Raw genomic sequence first — 12,540 nt, 5'->3', positions numbered from 1 at the left:
GCCCATGGTGACCATGGTGGAGCAGGCTGTCCCTCTGCAGCCCATGGTGACCATGGTGGAGCAGGCTGTCCCATGCAGCCCACGGTGACCATGGTGAAGCAGGCTGTCCCCCTGCAGCCCATGGTGACCATGGTGGAGGAGGCTGTCCCCTGCAGCCCATGGTGATCATGGTGGAGCAGGCTGTCCCCTGCAGCCCATGGTGACCATGGTGGAGCAGGCTGTCCCCCTGCAGCCCATGGGGCCCACAGAGGGTGCAGAGATCCACCTGCAGCCCGTGGAGGAGGGAGGTCCCCACGCTGGAGTGGGCCGATGCGGCAAAGGGGGCTGTGTCCAGCAGGAGACCCATGGAGAGAGAGGCTTTGCTCCCGAGATGGAACAGCCTGGCCTTGGGACTGCACCCAGTGGATGAGGGACCCCACGGTGCAGCAGTTTGGGGACGACTGTCTGCCTGTGGGGGGACTCACACAGCAGCAGATGTGTGTGGACTGCTGCTCGTGAGAGTGGAACCGCGCCGGAGAGGTTCATGGAGAACTGTCTCCTGTGGGAGAGACCCCACGGCAACGCAAGGGAAGGACTCCTCTCCCTCAGCTGTCACAGAGGATCCGGTGATGAACTGAACAACCCCACACCCTGTTTCGTTCCTGCTGCTTTGTTGTATGTGGGAAGGGGGGAGGGAGTGGGGAGAAGATCGGTGTCTTTGAGGGTTGCAATTTATTTCTCATTCTCCTCCTCTGACTTTGTTAGTAATAAATTCACTTGATTATTTAAGTTGTGCCTGTTTTGTCCATCAAGTGTTTTCCTCCTTATTGCTTATCTCAACTCATGAACCTTTTTGTTAGTTTTTTTTTTTCCCCCCCCATTCGCTCTTCTCTACCCGGTGTGGTGGTGGGGGAGAGCGAATGAGCAGGTATTGTGGGTGCCTGGCTTTAAGCCAGCATTCCAAACCGCAACAGCTTGGAAACTGAATGGTTTAAAAACAGGATTGTATCTAAGACAATTTAACGTTAAATATTGGTTATTGAAAAATCAAACGTCAACCTGTTCACTGTAGAAGTACTAACGATAAACAGCTTTATTTCAGCACTCAGGTGAGGGTTCTGCAAACTCTTTWAAGCTTAAAGACACTATAACTGAGCCCTCCCTTTGGAATTCTAACCATGTGATAAGACTCTTTATGACGACTTCAATATTTAGACTCTTATCAGAAGCRGGAGAAAGCACAAGGCGGCATTCAAAAGAATTAAATAAATCTGAATTCAACAGAAATAATTTAATACATTTCTTCAAACATTATCATCCTCCAGGGAAGCTTTCTTCGTGTTGGTGGTGCTATCATTGTTGCTTCTTTCAGTTCAGTCTTCTTTACTGGGGTAGATCCTGTCTCAGATTTCTGATGGTTTTGCTAATTTGTGTCAATATTGAACTTGGTTTAAAAAAAGCTTGTGAATTAATATTTTCAAAATTCTCATGTTTCAAACAAGGTGTGACAAGATTAGCATTCCATAGAAAGAAACTTGAAGCTACACGCAATCCTGAAAGAAAGGGTGGAGATACAGAGTTGGTTTTTTATAAGGACCATCCTAAATAATTGCTCTTCAAGGACTTGATACAAAGCTGGGCTTTCCAGAATTGTCCGTGGTTACAATTTCCAAACCTCTCATCCTGTACATCCTCATGCTTTCCATAGTGCTGCTGGTATTAGTTTAATGGATGATACATGAGGTGTTGTGAGGAAGCTGTGCTGTAGGGAAAGGCTCTTCTGAGTCATGAACACTGCTCAACTGTCRACTCATTAAATTGATTAAAAGTGTGCCTTGTTATAGGCCAGCTGCTTATGCAATTTTTAAGTGATGCATAGGTTGAGATCTCATTAATTGAACTTTTATTTATTCTCATGGCTTTGTGATCTGAGCTGTTGTATTATTATGTTGTTTACATCGTCACCTTTGCCAGCGGTCATGCAATACCTGCATGTTTGGAAAATAACCTTTCTGAGGAATATAGGATAATTTTCTGCTCTTTAGCAGGGTTTGGAATGATGAATCATCCCAGAGACGCATATATTAGACACCTTTAGTGCTGGGCCCATCTCTGTATCCAGTTTGAAACATAGTTATCTCTCCCAAAAACACTACTAATAAAGAAGCTTTAACAGAATTTAAACAATAGTTTGAAACAAACTCCATTTCTCTCTTTCCCAAAAAGTAAATTCAACAGGATGCAGGTAACAAAACAATCTACTTAAAAATTAGTTCCTTAACTGTGCTCATGCATGTGCTTCTTTCCCTGCCAGACAAAGTTGTTCAGGTCACAGTGATAAGATTATTCTTTTTATGAATTACACAGTATTGCAAATCACAAGGCAATTAGCAATAAATAAAATATTATCCTGAATCATCTCAATAGATGCAAAGTCAGTAGGTAGCAAATAGACCATTACAGTTTAAAAAAAAATTAAAGAAAGTCTACAGCACAAGAAAAAAAACTTGGCACTGCAAAGGCAACTCAGTTAAAAGCTGCAGTCTGCATTATTCTTATATGAACTATTAACACCATTTTTRGAAGGAATATGTGATGATCTGAGTCATATCCGGTCTACTCTCTCTAGTGACTGCAGGAAGTTGATCTGTGTCATAAAAAATACAGAAAACACCCTGGAATATGGCTCTGTGTGGAGAGAGCTGTAATGAAAAACGTCCTTCAAGGCCTAAGGTTTGTTATTTGTGGAGCCCTCGCTGTCAGGCTTGTGTTTGACATGTGTGGAAAGCTTGTAATTACCTGGATCTCATGTATTGTACTCCAAATCTGCAGAGAACTGCTTCATAACTCACTTAGGGTTCACTGGGAATATAATACTCACTAATTAGAAAATATGAGTGACAGACAAATTCTTAGCACTGGGGAGGGCTCTAGACCTCTTTAGAATTTCTTGTACTTCTCTCTCATAGGCCAAAGCACCTGTTTTAGRCATATCTAAAGCTGTTTCAAAGCTTGATTTTTTTTTCAGTCATTGTGAGTTGTGTCCTGAAGGCAAAACAGACAAAAATTTCCCCTCTCTGCATGTACCTTTTAAACAAATCCTGAAAATTTAGAGGCACAAACATTCCGCTGATGTTGAAAAGGAAAATATGAAGTTTTTAAAAAAATACTTAAACAAGTCCAAAGGAGCTTAAAYAGAAAGCAACTATTGCTGGTAWGGTTTTATTCTGAGCACTGAACCTCGTTCTGTGGATTCATCTAAAATACGCCACATGGGACTTCACCAAAAGGAAATCAGTTTTCTGGGAAGTGGCTRTTGTGGTAGCAAAGAACCCATCAGAGCTGTAATCAGAACTGTTTGCTCAGGGTTTTCTTGTGAAATGGGATGAAATCCTGCTTTAAAACTGGGGCCATCCATCCCCCATCTGGGTAATCAGCTCCCAAAAGGGAACACCACGTGGAGGAGCCAGTTAATCCATTTTTCTGGAGCTGAGGCATTTCCTAATACACAGATATATTCTTCTACCTGAGTGGTGCTCAGCTTACACAAACAAGAGAAAGATCACTCAAAGAATGCACAAGCAATTTGGYAAATGCCACATTAAGGCCAAAATTTTACTGAGAGAAACCTGGAAAAGGAAGAACAGTCATACGGAGACAGAAACATCTAAATCATGGAGCTGAAAAMAATAATTTTGAACAAAAGATGGCATACAAATTAACTATTGTAACTCAACAGAATTTGGGCAATGCTCTCAGGCACATGGTGTGGTTTTTGGGGTGTTCTCTGCAGGGCCAGAACTCGATGGTTCTGATGGAATCCTTCCAGCTCTGGATTTTGTGATGCTGTGATTCCATTTAAAAAACAAGAGTGCTGTCTTCACTGTGAGTCTCAACCTCCCAGTTGGTGGCAGAATTTGTCTCATGGTCATAATTCYACCAGTAATGTTGATCTTTTATAGAAGGCATTAATTAGTGAGTATTCAGAATGATAAGAAATAATCATGTAAAGAATTTATGAATTAATATTCATATATTATTAAATAGAAGGCATAGAAACTGGGAGGATTATATKCTTTGGACAGCTCATATAAAACATCAACTAAGATCACAAAATTATGATATATGCTCATAAATTTGTTATTGTTCCTTCCAGAGTATCCCTGTTCTTCTCAATATTATCAGAGTTGACTTCTGGGTGAGAAAAGGTTTGACTTCTCAGAGYTGACTTTTGGGTGAAAGAAGGACCCTGTAACCAAAGCCACCAGAGAATTCTTACTTTTTTGGTGCATGCAGAGCCTCTATTTAAAGTCTCACACAAAAGGTTTCTATAGAAACCTGAAGGACTCAGCCAACTGGTGCTAAAAYGATGGACCCCAAGGCCTTTGTGGGTAAAACCCCACAAAGATATTTATCCACTCCACTGCTCCTGAAATCACTGATATCCACCATRTTTCAGCATACATCTTTTATGCACCTATTGTATGTTACACTAGCACACTATCTTTAAAAATAAAWCATTCTGGTCACTGTTAAAAACATGGCTTTAACTCAGGTCCTCAGCTGATCCCAAAGGTAGTGAATTGAAATGAAAATTATCTCTGCTCTCCTTTCTGGCACATACTATCACCTAGCACATGTAATATGAGCTTTACTTTTTTTTTTCTTTTCTTTTCTTTCTTTTTTTTAAGGACCTGTTTGTCCTATATATAGCTATGCTTTAAATTGTTACTCACTAAAAGAGCAAGTATTTTTGGTTGCTTCTGAAAGTCATATTTCCATAGTGATGCTGACAGAAATATGAAACACACCATGAGAAGTGAAACTTCACTCACTATCACAGATCCTGCTCTCAGCTACCATTTTTAAGCCAGTGTGGAATATTGTATGTGCAAAACTCATTTATTTTCTGGATGAATTTTTTTTTTTTTTAATATATGTTGCGATGGAAGAAAGATGGAAGACCATTCACCCCTGTCACTTATTTGGGGCAGTGCTTCAGAGGACAAAACACATTTCTCATAATGGTTTAGTGGGAGATGATTCTTGCACGGATTTTTTTCTTTTCTTGGTAATATTAGAAATGCAGATTCCTTCATTTCCCTATTTCTCATAGTAGTGTGGTACTTAGGCAAAATCATTAAACATTAAAAAAAATCTGTCTTGCTTCTCTGTCTCTCTCTCTCTCTCTCTCTATACATATACCATATCTATACTCTATATGACTGAGCATGATGCAATGCTAATTCACATTTACTGTTCCACCAAGACGATTATTTTGTAAGTATTTAACTTAATTAAATGAAAATTAATTAAAATTAAATTAAATTGCTATTCTTCAATTTACAGATTTTTGTTGTGGAAGTGAAGCTCACAGCTTGTTACTGTCTCATGACACCCTCTTTCAATTTAATATTGAAAYTAATTGTTATTAAAATGAACTATTACCTATTATATTTTCAGAGAAAAGTCCTCATTAGCCTCTGAATTTTATTACTGTACCATTTCAGTGCTGTGCAGACTTCCTCATGAAAATCGCTTTCAAAAACCCACGTCAAAAAATGCTGAATAAGGACTTCAGAGCCTTTTAATTAATTTTTAATCTTTGTTCCTGAGCATGGAGCTGATGTCAATAAAATGTCCAGGAGGACTCTATTTTATTTTAAGAAGAARTCATCAGGTTTATCGAGCCAATATCTGCTCCCAGGTATGGCTGAAACGTTTCATCTTCAACAATGTCAGCTTCAGGCAACTCATCTCAAGTTAAAAATACTTTAAGAAATTATTTTACTTAAAAAGCTTTAGGAGAGAAGCGCAAATAAGCAAATTAAAAGGAAGAATCAGTAAAGTTRAGCTACCTGTGCCACTGCCTTCCTTATGATTGCCACCACCCCACAAATGGCAGACCCGTGATGTGAATTTCCATTCACATTTCCACTTTGTTGCATAATTACAACCACTGTAATTTGGGATTTTACTAACTGTGGTCGTGACAGGGCATGTTCATCGACTTCCTTAAATTTCTCATAAAAAAATCTTTGCCAGTTCTCACAGTAAAGTTTAGGAGGTGGGAAAACAAGGCTGAAACTGTAGAAAGAAAACCTTTATTTGAGATTCTACAGTACCAGTATGATTTGTACAKATACTTGCAAAGTCCTTGAGCACATGTATAATTAAGAACTTAATTAACTCCACAGAGGGAAATAAAGCTGCTTTGTGTGCATCACCGTTTTGAAGGACTCCAGCATTGTTCTCAGAGCAGTAAGATTTCGTGGAATGCTGCTGAAAAGGGTGAATTGTAATTTTCTGATTAAGTGGAATARGAAATACCCTACTTCCCCAAGAAAAAAAAGACCCTCATAAATTTAAACAAAGACAAAATGTATTTTTTTACAACTTAAAATATATTTAAGATGCAAATAAATTGAGCACATTTAGCTTTCACTCAGGGAAAATAGTTAAATTCAGAGAATCTAGTTAGGGGTTTTTTAATGTATCAATATATAGCTTGAGGAAAGACTCTTTTATGCATTCAGAGGAGGTATTGCTCATATTTCTTTGCTAAATATCAGCACATGAACAACAGACTGCAGAATGACTGGTGCTGCTGAAAAAAAAGATCTCAAAGAGGGGTCATAAAGGGAGCAGGCATCAGATTTGATTTAAGGACAAAATCTCCTAAAAATAACATGCCTRTRTAYGATATCACTGCAGCAAAGAAGATGYAGATAATTATAATAAATTAAAATTGAGGTCCCCAAAAAGGACTGCTATGAGGATATATTTGACATACTAGAAAAAAGAAAGAAAAAATCATCTCAAAAGTAACACATATCACCAGAATTCTAGACTTTTTTATTGTATATTCTGCTAGGGGTAGTAGTAATTTTTTACTTTGCCTTACAAAGGAATGAATGAATGAATTGACTAATACTATTTAAAAAAATAAATTTTAAATGTATTAAATTAAGAATTGATCAGTTTGCTGAATAGAGGTTATACAGAAGTTAAAATCCCCTTAATTTAATTAAATAGAAAATGGTCAATTTATTTAATACAAATCCTATCCTGTGGTCAAAATACTCTTATCATGGAACTAATATGATCTTTGAAGTTCCATAAAATTACATATCTGACAATGTTTTGATCTTTCTAATATTCAAATGAAAGCTTCAATTGAAGGCTGAGRGGGACCAGAACCATTATTTCCATCTTAAATATCTTGGACAAGGAATTTAGCAGAGCTGGCTCCTCAAAAAGGGAGAAAACTCCAACAAAGCAGGATTTCCAGGGTGTCTTGCTGCATTAAAATTATCATTTCTGACAKAGCAGCAGCAGATTGAAGGCTGTGACTAAGGACAACAAATTTCAATTGTGGAAAATTAMACTTGTAATTTTTTAATAGTTCTCCAGCAAGAGATCAAATATCATTTGAAAGCATTGCTAGTAAGGTGATTTAAAAAACATTTCARGGATTAATGGAGTTATAGGCTACAGGAAAAAAAGGGAAATACAATTCTTCATAGTGACTTTTGATACATGAATGTAGGTGAAATTRAAAGATACTCATTTACATATGAGTAAATGTAATGAGGAAAGAAAAAATGAATCATGAAAGAAAGAAAGAAGTGAAGTTTTCTTGTTCCAAGCTACCAAACATCACACAAACACCCAGAGTAAAGAAGGCCCTGGTGACTTTTAATTTCTAGGACTCAGCAGATTATAAAAATCAAAAATTTAGGCAATGCTCAAGAAAAAAAAAGCCTCACTTGTTGATGGGTACAGCTTCAGCAGCAATAAAATTAAAAATAAGATGTGTGTTCTACACCTCTGATGATGAAAACTTGATTTCTTCAGTGTTTTTTTCTTTTCCTTTGTTAATATTAGGAGATGTTTAGGGGAAAACTGCATCCAGTTCACATCTTCCTAGTGAAATTTCTGAATTAACTAAAATTGGAGCAAACCTGAGTAAGATATCTGTAACAGTAAATATTAAATATAATGGGGCTTTAAAAATAGGAGTAACTGGAAGGAAAAACCTCAAACTACCAAAGACCAATATTTCCTTTTAGAAATAACAAAATATTTCAAACACAAATAAAGAGTTCAATGTATTTGAATAGAATGTTTAACCCACATCTTTTCCCCCGCTCACCAGGTAAATATTTTGCTCTACATCAAAGTTTTGGGGAATTGCTGTGGACTGAAAATGGAAAGAGGCCTTGCTGCATTACTTCTAGGCCTAACTTAAGATTCAGAGAATTTTAATAACTTGGCTAAGTCTTATTTCTATTAATATAATTCTCCCATCTATCAGAAAATGAAAAGGATATTTCCCACAGGATATAGAAACCCAAAAGATAATAATCRAATCTACATTTCCATAACAAATACCTGGATAATAAAATTTTCTCTATTTTTAATGTTGTGTAGGGCTATACAAGCACATACAAGTGTAGGTGGCTTACKTTGGTTTTGGGATACAGAAATGAACTTTGCAATATGAAAAAAATTTAATGAGTTCAATTTCACCTTCAATTTGAGCACTTCTATGTTTGATCAGAAGAGGTGGTTAACCATTTAATAACATTTTTCATATATTTTATGTTCAAAATGCACTGGTTTATGCTTTTAAATTTTCTTTTATTACAATGAAAGTGACTTAAAATTAAGTGTGGGAGGCATAAAAAAATCCACCCTACCTTATGTCAAGAAGAATATCAAATTATTGATCTGTAGACAGGAGGAAATTAAATATGGGATCCCCTTCTCATTTAAAAGAAAATAACTGCAACAACTCTTCAAAAAGTTCAGAGAAGAAACAGATTAAAAATGCTGGCATGAAKTCAACAACTGTCTTGAATGTATCTCCTGCAGGAGTTTCGTTTACAGAACACCACAAGTACAAGGATTTGTCAAAGTTTAGGGACGAAACTTTTTTTGCTGATCTTAACCCTCATACACAAAGTCACAGAGACATTTCATGGCTGTGACAGCCAAAATTATTACTTTATCTCTGAAAACAGAATTGTTTACAGTCACATATCATTTTAATATATTGTGYTTCAGGAAGTTTCTTCTTGGATTCATTGAAAATATCTCTGCATTTCATTAGGAGTCAGTTGAATAGGTGGCCAAAAATCAATCAATGTTTTTTTTCCACAGAGAGTTAAAAATCAGGTTTTTTTGCAACTCTGACACCTGAGTTGTATYAATCTGACATAATTTATCACCATCAAATATTCATGAAGTGTCAACTCAAACTTGTCAGTTCAATGTAAACTATTTAAATCTGTGTAATTGCATTTTTACCTTCATATGGTGCCATTCCACGTTCAGCTTGGTCTACAAAGAAAACAAAGAATGGAGATCAAAGTGAGAAGGGCCTTGTGGGTGTTAATAACAAGAATTTYGGAGGTAGAGRCTTGAGGCATAATCATAAAGACTGRGTTTATCAGGATTCCTTATTGACAACAAAAGGAACCAGTGGACCATCCCTTAGCTAAAATTTTCCTTTAGATTATTTACTGTCCCTGTGTAACTTAGGAAAGTGCCAAAGTCCCATGCCAGAGCGCAGGTTCAGAGATTCAGCCTTTTACTGAAGCACATCTGTGCTCTAGGACCTGCTAAAAATTCCGGTTTTGAGGACAGCAGTCATTTCCATTCCGTTTTCAATTCTTGGGTATACGCACTCTTAAGTTGTGTATTTCTTGATAATTTGGGAGAAAAAAAAAGTCTTACAAGGATTGTGGATATTCAGACAGCAAAAGCTTGAAGTAGGATGTTTAAAATATGGAATAACCCTTTTTGGAAGTTACAAATTTTGAAAGTTACGCAAAAAATCGACACAGTTGCTCCAGACTTGGACAAGTCATGTCTTGAAACACCTCTTAAGCTGGAGAGTGTAGAATACTTTTGGACCTGTTCCACTATTCCAGTGCTCTGAGATGAAAAAAGGCTTTCCCTGAACCAAAGTTTGGACATCTCATATTTCAGTTTATACCTGCTGTTCCTTGCCCTCCCAGGTCATGTGTGCCTTCCTTCATGCTCAACGATATCAATATATGAGTTTTGCGATGCTGTTTTCCAATATTGACACTGCAGTTGTACTGAAGTTAAATAGTTGAAGTGAAAGTATGAAAAATATGCTTTTCAATGGTATATTTTGCAAAATAGAGATTTTGCAAGTGGTTTCATCAGCAGTTAATTTAATAAAACAAATAAAAATGAACCAACCTGTTTTCCTCTGCTCGATGTTTCCATTCCCACTTTTCCAGCCTTAAAACCCTCTCACTGAAAGAAGAAAAAACAAGTGAGGTGTGAAGAGAAAAATAGAAGTAAATAAAAGTATCTCAAAAGTTTAGAATTTTCATTTGAAAAACTGAAACAACTTCAGGACATCTTTTATATTTTCATTGTTTTTCAATTTGAATATAGCTCACACCCTTCATCACTATTAAACCTATACAAGAGAAAAAGCTTTAAGTTCTCGTCTACCATATTTAACCTTCCTTATTCAAGAAATTTAATGCATCTGCAGAATTGCTTGGAACTTTTAGAACTTCTACTTATTTTTGATGAAGAGTGTTGGAAAAAGAACCTCTTGTACCCACCTTGATTMCTGACAAATAAAATCCAAATGCTAAGAAACTCACAAAGTATTAGGAATAACTTGAATTTAAAGCACAGCATCAATGTTGGTTCTGTTAACTATGACAGATATTTGGACATAAAATTTCGTTAGTTGAACAGATTTATCATGGAATAATTTCTATGCAAAGGCCAACATTTTCAAATGTCAGTACCCAAAAATCCATCTCCAGGCACACAATTAAAAAAGACATAATATTCAACTGTACATCTGTGTAATTTTGACTATTCTATGAAAATATAATGAGTTTMAAGCAAGTTTATATTGCCTGTAGATGTAATATCGGGATTTTGAGAGGCTTTTGGTTTTTAGGGGAACAATTCCAAGAAAACACTCCTTCAGATAAATTCCCTGCTTGACCATAGACATTAAATAAAACCCAGCTATCTTCCTACCAGATTACACCCTTCTGTTCTTCACAACAGAGGAGAGCCAACAAAATGGCTGAGCATTGTTGAGAAATAAATATTTYAAAGAGATAGTCAGAAAGTTCAATTTTGTGCATGGTGACTAAAACATTAGGGATGATATTCTTAGCATACACAAAAAAAATATCTCAATCCATCTTTTCTTGTATGAATTGCAAAGACATTTAAGAGTTTAATCTTCCTTGTTTCTGTAGAAAGCAGATATTCCCATTTTTCTATTTTGTTTCCATCCACGTGGATCCATTGAAGAAATATCACCCAGACAACTGAAAGCARCACTCTCAATTTTTGCATTAAACTCCTTTTCTTACACTCAGTAATGTTTTGGACAGCAGCATTAGAGCATTTTAGCAGACACGTGCAAGTCCCYGGTTTTACAAAAGGGAAATTGAGATATTAAACGCACCATCACAAATTTAGAAGTAAGCAGTTGGCTGASAAACCTTTCCTCTGACGATTCCTGTCTCGTTAGCTTTCCTGCAAGCCTCCCAAGAGTTTCTTTAGCTGCACCATGTGATATTTCACTACTGCTGTTTTCTGCTCTTGCAGCAAAACCTACTATTTCATCGTAAACAAATAGTGTTAACGCTTGTGATGCTTAATGTTTTGTCAGCTTGCTCAGCAAGTGTGAAGGAAATGCAAACACTTTCRAGCCTTTTTTCGTGCTGTCAGACTGCACTAAGTTGAGGAGATCTCCCAAATGGATGGCATTGTATGCTGCATTTAGAACGTTTGCTAAAATATTAAGAGTTGACAGTCTTTCCGTTCTTAAAACCTGGTTATTAAACAAACATTTTGTTTTTCTACCTGGAGCAAACAGAGATCTTTGTTCACAAAAAGCTTGCAGGCTGTGGACATGTTTTTTAGCTGTGACAGGCTTGCTTCCCAGAATGGCTTGCCTCACTGTCTTTACTGTGGATGGCTTCCTGGATATTCCTAAGCATAATTTCTATACTCATGTTTTATATTATATTTTGATATGCAAATCTGCACATTATCTACCCAATTAGATATGCTTTTCAAAASCCTAATTTTTCATAAATATTTATATCTTTTGTCACTTCATATAATTAGCCCTTTATAATAAGTGGAATGAAAAACTCGATGTGAACAACATGATTTATTTGAGAAATATGGGTTCCTTTTTTCTGCCATTGGTTCTGTCCATATATCACCCTTAAAACAAGACAAAAGGTGGTTGCAGTACATAAATCATTAATAACAGATAAATTGTGCAATTGCAATAACTTCTACTACCTTTAACCAGCGTGGGCAGCCTTGGGAAAAGCTCGTGTACGCAACTCTTACCATGCACAATSAAAACATTTTAGGGGTTTAAGGGCTCAAAGAAGTAAGTAATCCTTAAGTTTACCAACCCCTTGATTTCAAAAGATGCTTGAGGTAMACTAAAACATTGAAAATGTAAAGTTCAATGTATTTAACAGATATCTCGTGCTTTTTGACAAGGCCTGTGATATTCAA

General features: G+C 36.6%; 1 long non-coding RNA gene across 1 annotated transcript in view; it reads right to left on the bottom strand.

The window, feature by feature from the left end:
* Positions 1-1,362: 1,362 nt before the first annotated feature.
* Positions 1,363-12,540, bottom strand: part of LOC130581590 (uncharacterized) — a 38,978-nt gene continuing 27,800 nt past the window's right edge. Inside the window, exons 2-3 of the long non-coding RNA XR_008966249.1 lie at positions 9,292-9,324; positions 1,363-1,423 (exon numbers count right to left, since the gene is read on the bottom strand). This is a non-coding gene — a long non-coding RNA (uncharacterized LOC130581590). The remainder of the gene's footprint in view (positions 1,424-9,291; positions 9,325-12,540) is intronic.

Source organism: Malurus melanocephalus, unplaced genomic scaffold (assembly GCF_030028575.1).
Source record: "Malurus melanocephalus ecotype Western Australia unplaced genomic scaffold, MMel_1.1 scaffold_423, whole genome shotgun sequence".
NCBI classification, from domain to species: Eukaryota; Metazoa; Chordata; class Aves; order Passeriformes; family Maluridae; genus Malurus; species Malurus melanocephalus.
The sequence above is the reverse complement of the archived record's forward strand: the minus strand, read 5'-3'. Positions and strand labels throughout refer to the sequence as shown.